At 37.5% G+C, this 11,431-nt stretch overlaps 1 long non-coding RNA gene across 1 annotated transcript in view; it reads left to right on the top strand.

The window, feature by feature from the left end:
- The window catches only part of LOC117151775, a 17,395-nt gene extending 6,243 nt beyond the window's left edge, over nt 1-11,152 (top strand). The window contains exons 2-3 of the long non-coding RNA XR_004461893.1: nt 2,168-2,172; nt 9,979-11,152. This is a non-coding gene — a long non-coding RNA (uncharacterized LOC117151775). The remainder of the gene's footprint in view (nt 1-2,167; nt 2,173-9,978) is intronic.
- Nucleotides 11,153-11,431: the final 279 nt, after the last annotated feature.

Genomic DNA, 11,431 nt, shown 5'->3' with positions numbered 1-11,431 from the left:
GGCGGGGAGGGTAGGGGGGATGAAGGGAGAACAGGGGGAACATTCATGAAGGGAAATTCGTTAGATAAGTGGTAAACGATGACACCATGTAACGTATGTAAAAATGGTTGATTATTAGCGTATTAAATGTCATTAATGTTTATATTCTTTATTATATATACTTCTTATATTCTGCTTTTACGTGTGTATGTTGTGTGTACGCCTGTTTATACGTGTATGTGCGTGAGTGTATGTGTGTGCGCCTACCTATTCGTATCGTTCTGTATTCTGTATTCTGTATTCTGTATCGTTATACTCTGTACTGTTATAATTGATAGCGTTACATCATCGTCTTTTCTTTATTGTGTCATTTATGTATCCATACGTGTGTCGGCCCGCACGCGCATGTGTGGGTGTTTTTCTCTTCTTAGGCCTTAATCGGTGCTGTCTACCGGGAAACGTGTCGCAAAGTTCGTCGATCCTTGTTCGTCGATGTCTTGACGTATCGTATGTTGTCCCATTGTGTTATTGCTTTTCATTTGGAAAATTCATGTTTTAAAGCGGCGAAATGAAATCTCAAGTTCGGTTTATCGTGATTTATGCTCGAATTACGGTTTAAGTACACTTGGCGATGAAAATTAAGAAAAGTATGAAAATAACGATTGGGAACGTATAATCTTGATTGAAGTCGACGAGCCTTCACAAATTATCGTCTTATTAAGAGAACCGCCAGTGAATTTACTCGAATTCCATCATATCAACGTCGAGATACCTTGGACGAAAAGCAGGAGAATCTAGATCGAAATTAATGACGACACTTTGCGGAAATGGTGCTCGTTAGATCCTCCTCATCGATAGAGTACGTTGAACCTTGTGTAAAAAAGTTTGAGCGAGAATGCCTTAATGGCGTGACTGGTGGAAATGATAACCGGTAGCAGAAATAATAGCATTAAATTCTTTGTGTGGCGATATTACGGGGGTGAAACTAGAATCCTCTTAGTTCTTTGCCGGTGCAGATTTAGGAGCTCCGCAGATTTTCAAGCTCGAGCTTTTGTAACCGACTCTGCCGGTCAATTAGTTTCGAAATCCTGTGGAAATTCGTCGGATTCGGGACTTCTCCGTAACCTCGGTCAGGCAAATTCCAGTGTAAAAGGTCGGTAAAATGAATTTTCCGATGAATCGAAAACTGATGAATTGGCAAGCACGATTTCAACAATGAGAATTAATTGGTAAATTTTACTGCTTCTCTGCTACTAGTAAAAGAATTATATATATTAAACTGATAGCTTGAAGAAAACAAACTAAGCAATGACAGATAAAGAGTCCAAGATTTGTTTAATTATTAGAATTTTTAAATTTTCTAATATTCAAGTGCTCAAATCTTCAGATATTATAATTTTTAAATACTTAAACTTTTACATTTTTTATCTTTCAACATCCGAATGTTTTGATTCTCAAGTACTGAAATTTCTACATATAAAATGTTTCTATATATAATGTATTAATTTACAGATTTTTTCCCACGTGTAACACCATTTGCGCAAAGTTTCCCGTTTTTATAAATAACCGTATTCCTCAAGATACACCCTTGCGGCAGCCTACTTATTTCTAAACAAACTGAAACTTTATTCTCAAAACACCTACGATACATATTAAAATACGATATCGCCGCAGAGATTAGAATCGAGGAGCTCGATCGATTGACCGACGAGCTGGCGACGGACTTACAAACGATCAGCCTGCGACGGGATTTTTTTACCGCGTAACAAATTTACTCGCGTAAAAATATAATCCGATAGCCCCCTCGATTTTTATATAAGCAGAAATCGCGGAGAACGAGACGGCAATTAATAAACAAAGTCTCCCCGGCGTCGACCATTAAACAGCGAGACTAATTGGAGCCGCTCGAATGGCAGCCAATCCGCGCGCATCGTGAAAATCCGTTCTCCTGATGAAAATCACTCGAAACGCGTGCCGCCGAACGATAATTTGTGGATAAACGAGATCCTGCTGAAATTATACCATTCTCACGGAAACCATACGTTCAGTGAGGTACGATGTTCCTTTTCAACGAGCTTACCATTAAATCGCCCATTAATGCATCGATTCTATAAATTCGAATTTATATCGAAGACCACGTGAGAAAAGTATGATAAGTATAAAGATATATAGAAATAAGATAGAGAAGAAAAAGTGGAAGTTACATAGAAAATTGTTTTATTTACTAAAGATTGTAAAGGATATTATATTTCGAGTATTATATATATATATATATTATTTTTAATAATCTAATCTATTTTTGTTGATTTTCTGACTTTTGTATCACTTAATGGCGAAAAAGGAACATTCCGATATGAAAAATGTTGATGAAGTATTTTGATAGATTCGGAGGTTTAAGTTTGTGAAAATAAATAACAAATCCATGATATTTTGTAAGCAACAAATAGTAGTAAGTTAGTCTATATGATTAATATTACTAATATTTTTCTATATTTATCTATTAAAAAAAAAAATAAGAAATGTGTCTTATTATGTTTTTCACTTGTGGCCTTCGATATAGAAACTGTATGCAATAATATGAATCGTGATTTAATATCACGAAGAAGACAATGGTTTAATTAATCAATTTCTCTCGATTCTCCCATTCAAACCTTAGTATACGGATTAATTGGCAATGTCGAGTGTGGCGCACGCTATCGATGGTACTTTTTATTAGAAAAATATATATTGTCGTTATTCGAACGTTTCGTCTATTGGAACTTATTTGAATAATACTTCTCGATATTGGTCCGGATGCGCGGAAATTGTTCGAGCGGCGCCAACGATCATCGCCATCTGCGTTTGACGCTAAAATGGCAAATATCCTACAGACAAATGGGGCTCTTAACACGCATCACTTTGATTGATTTTTCAATAAATAACCTGGGTATTACGCCGAAGAATTATAGATACAGTATAATTACTAGACTATGATGGTAGACTTTTTGTTGGTAATTTGAATTCGTTTATATAAAACTACGGCAAAGTCTCGTTATTAATTATAAATGAAGATCACATTAAGAAAATCTGATAAATTATTTTTCTTGACTTTATAGCATTTGGTAAATATAAAAGTTATTAGTCTGTCTAACTAACTTATTAATACTTACTTATATTATTTATAACACTTATTATATTCTTTAAATATCGGAGAAGATAAAAACACGTAGTTAATCGCAAAATCAAAAATAGCTTTGATATGCAATTGATCGACAGCGCACTGAATTTTAAGATTGTTCTTCTATAAAAAAAATCATATTTTCCACCTGTGATCTTCAGGTATCAATTGAAAGATATTACTAAATAATAGCCATCGAGTAGATAGTTTAATAGCAAAGATATGAGAAGAAACCTAGAACATTGCAGCTCTAAATCAGTATATTCCCATTTTTTTCCAAACATTCGGAGCTTCCTGCCATTATTCGTATCCGGACGAAAATACGCTAAGATTTCCGCATAGACAAGAACAAAAACTACCTGCCTTTTTCGTAAGTTTACACGCTAAGTTTCTACTCTTTTCTTCACGTCTTAAAATACTCGACTACCGACTGAAAAATCAATACCCCGACATACGTAGACGCGAACGAAGTTCCACGTACTTCGCAAACAGCTTCCTGGCATACGTTTATCCGCCGATTAACCGTGAGTCAACAGCAACAAGCAAGGATCTCGATCTCATGGAACACCCTCGCGACGACGAACGAAAAAAAAAAAAAGAAAAAAGAGATTTCGTGCGACACAACCGACACACGGAGGACCGAATAAGGGGATGAAACGTGTACTTGTTTGCGTTCCACTCGAAACGCGTACAAGGGTGGTGTGTTTCTCTTGTCTTGTATGTGTCCTGCCTCTTTTCGCGTGCATATATGTGCATACGTGTGTATACGTGTCTGTGTATCTACTTCTCGTCCCTTCAAAGTGTGTTTTATCGTTACGATAATCAGTCGAAAAGCTATGCGCGTAATATCATATATTCATGTACCATATATCATATACGTATGTAAATAAATATATATATACAAGATAACGTTAAATATATATATATATATATACTATGTATTTTACGTGTGTATATCACCTTATATCAGCGCGAAATCGATCGTTACGTTTAGCCATTACGTTCATTAGGTAGTCGAGTGCGAAAATGAGTGAGCGAGCGAGCGATCCGGGAATATGAAAATTCTCGAGTTCTACTCTATAGCGGGCCACGACGTTACTCGGGGAGAGTCGTGTGCCGATCTAAAGGTTCCGCGTCGCGATTCATCTCGGTTGAACGTCCGTTCGCCGTCATACACGCCGATGCATTCTCATTGTTCCTTCCTCTATGCCTCTATCGTTTCACCATTCATCGTTACCTCCAACTTCCAACGGCCATCCCGTTTGTCCTTATTTTCCTCGTTTTCCTCCGTTTCATATTCTCTCTATTTCTTTCTTTTTTCTTTTTTTTTTCGCCTCCAGCACCGAGGGTAGGTCGACGCGCGCCACCGTTCACCGCGAGACCATCGCGCTGCCCTACTTTCCTCTTACCACCTTCTCACCCTCTGTCCCTTGCACACTCGATTAGCGAATACGAAATATAACGGATCTGTCAGCGTCTCTCGTTCGTCGTACACGCGGTCTTACTTAAGTAACTAGGCTATAGGAGCGTTGGGCAGTTACGTGGCATATTTCCTCCCTCTCTATCCCTTTACTACCTTTCTCCCTTTTCCCCCGTTACCGTCATCTTTCGTTCTCCGTTACCTTTCTTTTTTTTCGATTTTTTTCTCTTTTTATTTTTATTTCACTGGATTATCGAATAGCACGGGACGTTTCATCGTGGTCACTTCAGTCTAGTAGCATCTTCTTGTGAATGAAACGAATCGTTCCTCCCGTATCCTATGTTCTTCTTCCATTCGGTTTATTCGCCTCTTTTTTCTTCTTTAATCCTCGTTGTTGCGGGACCAGTTAGAGCGTTCGATCCGCTAGAAGGATACGCGAGCCACGGCACGGAAATCGAGTCGAGTGGCGTAAAAGTGTGTGCCGAATACCGAGAATGCTGCGATTTGTTAGCCATTCGGCCGTCATCCAGTTCTGGCAACGACGAACGGATTTATCGGTAAACGAATTCCTGCCGTTCCGGCCTCGTTCCGCCATCGTGTTCCCATCGGGGCTATCCGTCGCCGCTCGTTTCACGGCTGACTTCGCTCGTTGTGCAGCGAAATCGGCCACGACCCGGTAATCGCCGGATCGACCGTCGTCCGACTAATGACTACAGGATTTTCCCGAATGGGGAAAAAGAGCGCGTCCCGGCGTGGGCCCGCGAGACTTTCCACGACCGAGATCGACGAAATTTGGGACGAACAAGGTTTTCACAGATCGAAAGTTGCGCTCGCGATACGGAAAATTTAAAAGACGACGAAGCAGGTATTACAATTTTGAATATCGAGTTGGGATTTATAGCCATGTGAATTTTCACTGCCATGGAAACTTAGAAACTTCGAGAAGCTTAGAAATTTAAAAGTGAAAATTTCAAAATATCAACTTGTGAGTGTGCGAAATTTATTGCAACATTCCGCGAAATAAGCAACTACAGATCTTATATAAATTGTTAATTTCAAGTTAAAATTTCGAATCATAAACCAAATACGGTTAATCTAATGTGAACAGAAAGAATCGTCGAGCTGTTGCAATAGTATTGTAAACTAATATCGATATTATACAAGGCGACTGATTAGAAAACCGACGATTTTCCCCAACGGATCGGACGAGTCCCATTTCGATTCGATTCTTTGATTCGATAAAGCCTTTATCTTTCCTCTTTATTGCTATGATGCTACTGACCGATCACTGAAAACACGTCCACCTAATAGTCTTTACGTGAATTAAAAACCTATGATGTCTCACTATACGCGTCTTTCTTTTAAAAGATTAACCACGCTACATTGATATAAATATATATGTATATGTTTATATGTGTGTTTATATATATACATAAATATATAAATATATATATATATATACACATACATATAGATGTTTATGATTTTGTTTTACAGCAACTAGGATTCTTTAATTCTACGGTACAATTTTCTTTTCGTTTTCTTTTCTTTTTTTCTTCTTAATGTCGGGAATGTTACACGAGCGGGTCGATGTCTCTTACGAACTTACGCATTTAGAGGGGTTATTACGAATCAATAAAGGGAATTGGTAGACTTGTTTTTACGGGGGGGATGGTATAGCAGGGCATGTGTTTCCATTTATGAGGAAGGTTACGCGTTATTTCTTCTTCTTCCCCTCTTTTCTTTTTTTTTTTGTCTTTTTCTTTTCTTTCATTTTTTAATATCAACCTGCTCACATGGCATCGTACCGGTTAGTAATAATACGGTACAGTCCTGGATAATGTTTAATCATCCGTTGTTCGTGTTGCTTCTTTTTTCCTCTCTTTGTTGTTATTATTATCATTACAATAAGTAATAATCATAATCATAATAATAATAATCATAGTAATTAATAATCATATATATATTTATATATCATACACAGAGCGTAAGTATATAATATTTATCGTCATATATATTTAGATTTAAATATTACTTTTAAACTTTTATAACGTTTCATAGATCGAAAAATAAATATAAAAATAAACCGGGCATTTAGGTATTAATATTTTTGTATTAATAATTTTTTTTCTCATCTTCTCCTCCGTTCCTCTCCTCCCTTCTTCTCTTCTTCGTCTAATTCCACCATACCATATCTTTTAGTTCTTTTCTTCTATTTCATCTTTCGTTCTCCTTTCTCTCTGACTGTCTTCCTTCTCCTCGCTCACCTCTATTCACCTACATCTCGAATCACCGGTGTACCCAGGAATGATTCGACGAACATTTCTTTAGCCAGCCCTTTCTATCATAAACTATTGTACGCTGTTTGATCTGGAACACCGTTATCACGTCATTCGTTCACCGTTTGCCCGCGGAGGTTTTCTTTTGTGCGTATGTTGTGTCGACAGATTTCGGCGATCACAGCTGAACGATCGTCAGCAACGCGTTCGTTCAAGAGTCACGCGATTCCTTCGTTCCTTGTTCGCAGACTTTTACGAGACATATTTCCACATTTATATATTCACAGTTACATACGTGTTTCTACTTTGCATCTTTATTTATTGCCGTTGAAACGATAAATCATCGGTTTTCCTCTAACATTGTTGCAACTTTGTTTGAATGCAACCTTCACAGAACGAAGCTTTGTTAATTATTAAATTTGGTCTTGTCGCCGTCGCGGTTATCGTTTCGTTCTCTTATACGTTTCATTTATTCATTCTTGTCGCTCTTCTGTTACTTTATTCATGCGCCATTCGTCGAAACGCTCCTCGAGCACACCGACGATCCTCGACCGATCGATTTGAGCCCAACGTGAATCACATGTCCAACATTCAAATGAGCCATACGCGCCAGTTCGTTAATCACGATCGATAAGATCTACTTCTGCTTCCTCCTTTTCGCTCTTACTTCTCCTCTCATCTTTTTTTTTTGTCATTTTATTTGTTTTCTTATGCTTTGTTTTGTTTTGTTTGAGCATTTCGCAACGTTCACGAAAAAGTATAAAATTAATTAATTACTCTTTTCTTTTTTTTTTTTTTAATCACGTACTCGGTGTCTCTCATTCTCCCCATTTTACACCACCTTTCCGAGCCATTCGAGTTTCGATTAATTTGCTCGATTAATATCGCGCGTGTCTCTCTTCTCTCCTTAAATATTCTCCGCTTCTCGTTTTCGCATCATCTATTTTTTTTTTGTTTTCTTTTTTTAAAGTCCTCCTTCTCGATCCCCCACGCCACTTTCTCTCTTCTCCAAACGACTGTGATTATTTACGCAGTATGTGTATATAATAATATATGTAATATGTATATACAGATACACTTGAATCGATACATGTTACATATAAACGTGAATGCGCGTGTTTTTCCTCGTTCTCGTGTTTTATGTGTACATTTTTCAACTACCCGCGTGGATGCATGTATATGAATGTGTGTGTGTGTGTGTATGTATGTGTGCATGCTTCTATTAGCTGTTTGTGTCAATTGCACGGTATTACGCGTCTCGTCGTCTACACGCTCGTGTTCGTGTGTCCCATCTCGTTTAATTACTCCGACAAATATAATTATTTGATATATATATTTATATATACGTACGTTCCTCTCTTTTGCATCTTATACACACACTTTCTCTCTCTCTCTCTCTCTCGCTCTCTCTATCTTTCTCGAAAACACGTCGCATAGACAAAAATGTATTCTATCGTCTAGGATCGTTATCATAATAAAATAGAAAAAACCTCATTTTCACCAGAGGTCACGGCTCTATACTATAATAATAATAATAATCATGATGTAATAATAATATATATATATAATATATAATATATATATATAAATATCTATGTAATACGCGCCTTATAATTTACATACATAATATGTAATTTTTTTTTAATATATATATATTTGCTTTATATTTATATTCATATATTCATTTTTAATATATTTATGCATTTGCTTAATATTAAATTTATTCTTCATCCTCTTTTCCCTCGCACCTTTCAGATATCTCTGGCATACGCCTCTCTGCCAGCTACATTTTTTTACGAATTTCTTATTTTCTCTGTTTTGTTTTATTTTTCTCTTTTTTTTTGGCTCCGAACCACCTGCGATTAATTCTACGCAATTAAAAACGAGTTCGCGTATTCGTAATCTAACTAATATACCTAATAATGCTCGTAAATATTCAAACGTTCGAAATCGATCGAGACGGATCGTCAAGATCGTCATCCCCACTGATCTTATCGTTCGATTAAGTCGTTTGTATTTCTTTTTTTTTTCCTTCCTTGTATATGTATAGCTCTCTTTCTCTATATATATCTCTTCTCTTTCTTCTTTTTCTTATTCTTTCTTTCACGGAATTTGAACAATCACACGGTCAGGAGTGCAGACAGGTTCATGACGAATGAATCGACTCGTTTCGGCGAACGATTGTTGGACGCGGGAAATTCAAACGAGTCGAACGTCAAACTGAGACTGAAATTAAATTACACATGAGAGGTATAAAATATAAAAATATATAAGGTTAAACTTACGCAAGAAGTTGATAAATTAAATCTGTAAAGACGGAGACAGGCGAAGAAACTGCGGCTTGTTTTCGAATCGTTTCATCGACACTGCCGATCACACGAACCGTGCAACACGAAGATTAATTATGGCAAGTCAGAAAAAAAGCATCGATTTATCTTCGGTGGGGTGGACGCGGACGGGGGTGGGCAACCCTCTTTCCGTTCGTTCAACGTTCACTAGCATCTGCGCCATAAAAAAAAAAATGCTCGGTCGTTTGCTTCGTAAACATTGCACATCGTTAAACACTTACAGAACCGTAAATACGCGATGTCAAACTACGAAATGAGTATTCAATGATCGGTAAAAAAAAATCCAGGTGCCAAAAAATACAGAAAGACACCTATAACATCTTTAATTATTCCCATGAAAGACATTAGTTGCGTTTAAATCGCTAAATTTCCATAGTTCAATTGCTTCTCCCTTTTGGGAATCGTCTGAACGAAAGCATAGAGAAACTATAACATACGGAAACCATTTAAAAATGTTTTAACGAATATGGAACGCTATCAACGTACGCATTATTCGATCACGATTACACGAACGCATATTCCCTGAAATAAATTACTAATAAATGAGAACCACTGTTGGCGACGAGCCTCACGCTCTCAACTAATAAATGCACCCTAGACATCGATACGTTTTACAAACGTTCCCCATTAGACGCTCGCTTCGGAGAGCATCCACGTTAGCTCGGTAACGAACTACGACGTTCAAACTTTCCTCCCGCACGGTTTCCAACCAAACGAAAATTTATATCTAATTATAAGAAAGTCGTTGATCGTAATAGTTTTGTGCATGTGGACAATCTAAAAGACACAAAAAAGGCATGAAGCAAGTCCATTCTCGAAATGAAAAGAACCATCTTCGAAGGGCGGTCGAGACGAAAGAAATGGAATATTTCATTCAGATGAAACGTACGCGATATTTAGAGCTATTTGTATCGCCATGTAAACGTCGATCCGATAAAACGTCAATCTGATCGAGATTGAGAATCACTGGGGAAGTTGTAAGGGGGTGGTCTGGCAGGGCGTCGCCGCGTCTCCACCACCCCCACGAGCTATCGACCGAAAGAGAAGCGAGAAAGAGAATCGACGGACAGAGCGAGAGAAGCGGGAGAGTAACAACGACAGAAGAAAAGGGGGACCTAGGGTGAAAAGAAAGAGAGAAATAACGCTGTGCAGGAGCGAGCAGGAAGGCAATACGCAGCGTTTACTATAGTCGCGCAAAACAGTTACAACCTATATATACGTATATGTATTTTGTGAGTCGTCGTCGTCGTCGTGGAACACTTCGCACCCTTAAAGGAGAACTCGAAGAAAGAAAGAGAAAAATGACGCGTCAAAATCTATAACGAATGAATGTGAAGATGTGGAGAACAAAGAGAGATGAAACATTAAAGGAATCGTAATTTGAATGAGAGAGTTGAGCAAGGAATAAGATTTACAGGGAGGAATTAGAGGACACGGTATAGCGAGTGTTACGTAAGGGAACGATATACGGGTTGTGGATAATGGCTACAGTGATGTGAAAAGGGAGACGCGAGTAAGCGTTGAAAGTATGAAGGGAGATTGTGAAAGATGGAAAAAAGAAGAGAAACGAGTGGAGGAAGAATTATGAAGTGCTTGAATTAATTGGAGAATCGTTAAATCGAATGGGGTGAACTAACGAAGATGCTGTGAGAATACAATATTCATTCAGATTCGTACATTTTTTAAATTGTAGTATCCGGTTAGATAAACAATAGACCTTCTTGTTACACGTTTTCTATTAGAAGTCATCCATTTTAGAATAGAAGACAATTTTTGGTTGAAACGAACTATATTGTTTGTGTGTATTTTATTGCTACCTTTTATGAAGCCGTTAGTAGAAAGATATTAAATTAAAGACATGAGGTAACATAGATGAATAGATAAGTTTCAACATGGATATATATAGACGAGTTTTTATAGTCAATGATAGAATGTCCATATGCGGACGAGTTTTCGCAGTAAATAAAAACAATAATTATAATACCTAGTAATCTTCATTGATAGAATAAAACAAATAAAATTCTTCCAATTGCGCGAATCCCATCGAACTTACTTTAGTTGCCAAATATCCAAACCATCACCATCTGTCGTTTCATATTATCTCCACTGAAGCACAGAATTCTCCTATCCATTTGCAAGAAGAACATGAAAACGACTGAAAACAAGATAGACCAAAGGACAATAAAGAAGAAGAGAAACGATTCGAAGCCACGCGATCGTTTGAAAAAATAAACGTGGAAACGCGGGA

This window comes from Bombus impatiens, unplaced genomic scaffold (assembly GCF_000188095.3).
Source record: "Bombus impatiens unplaced genomic scaffold, BIMP_2.2 scf_0418, whole genome shotgun sequence".
Taxonomy (NCBI): Eukaryota; Metazoa; Arthropoda; class Insecta; order Hymenoptera; family Apidae; genus Bombus; species Bombus impatiens.
The sequence above is the reverse complement of the archived record's forward strand: the minus strand, read 5'-3'. Positions and strand labels throughout refer to the sequence as shown.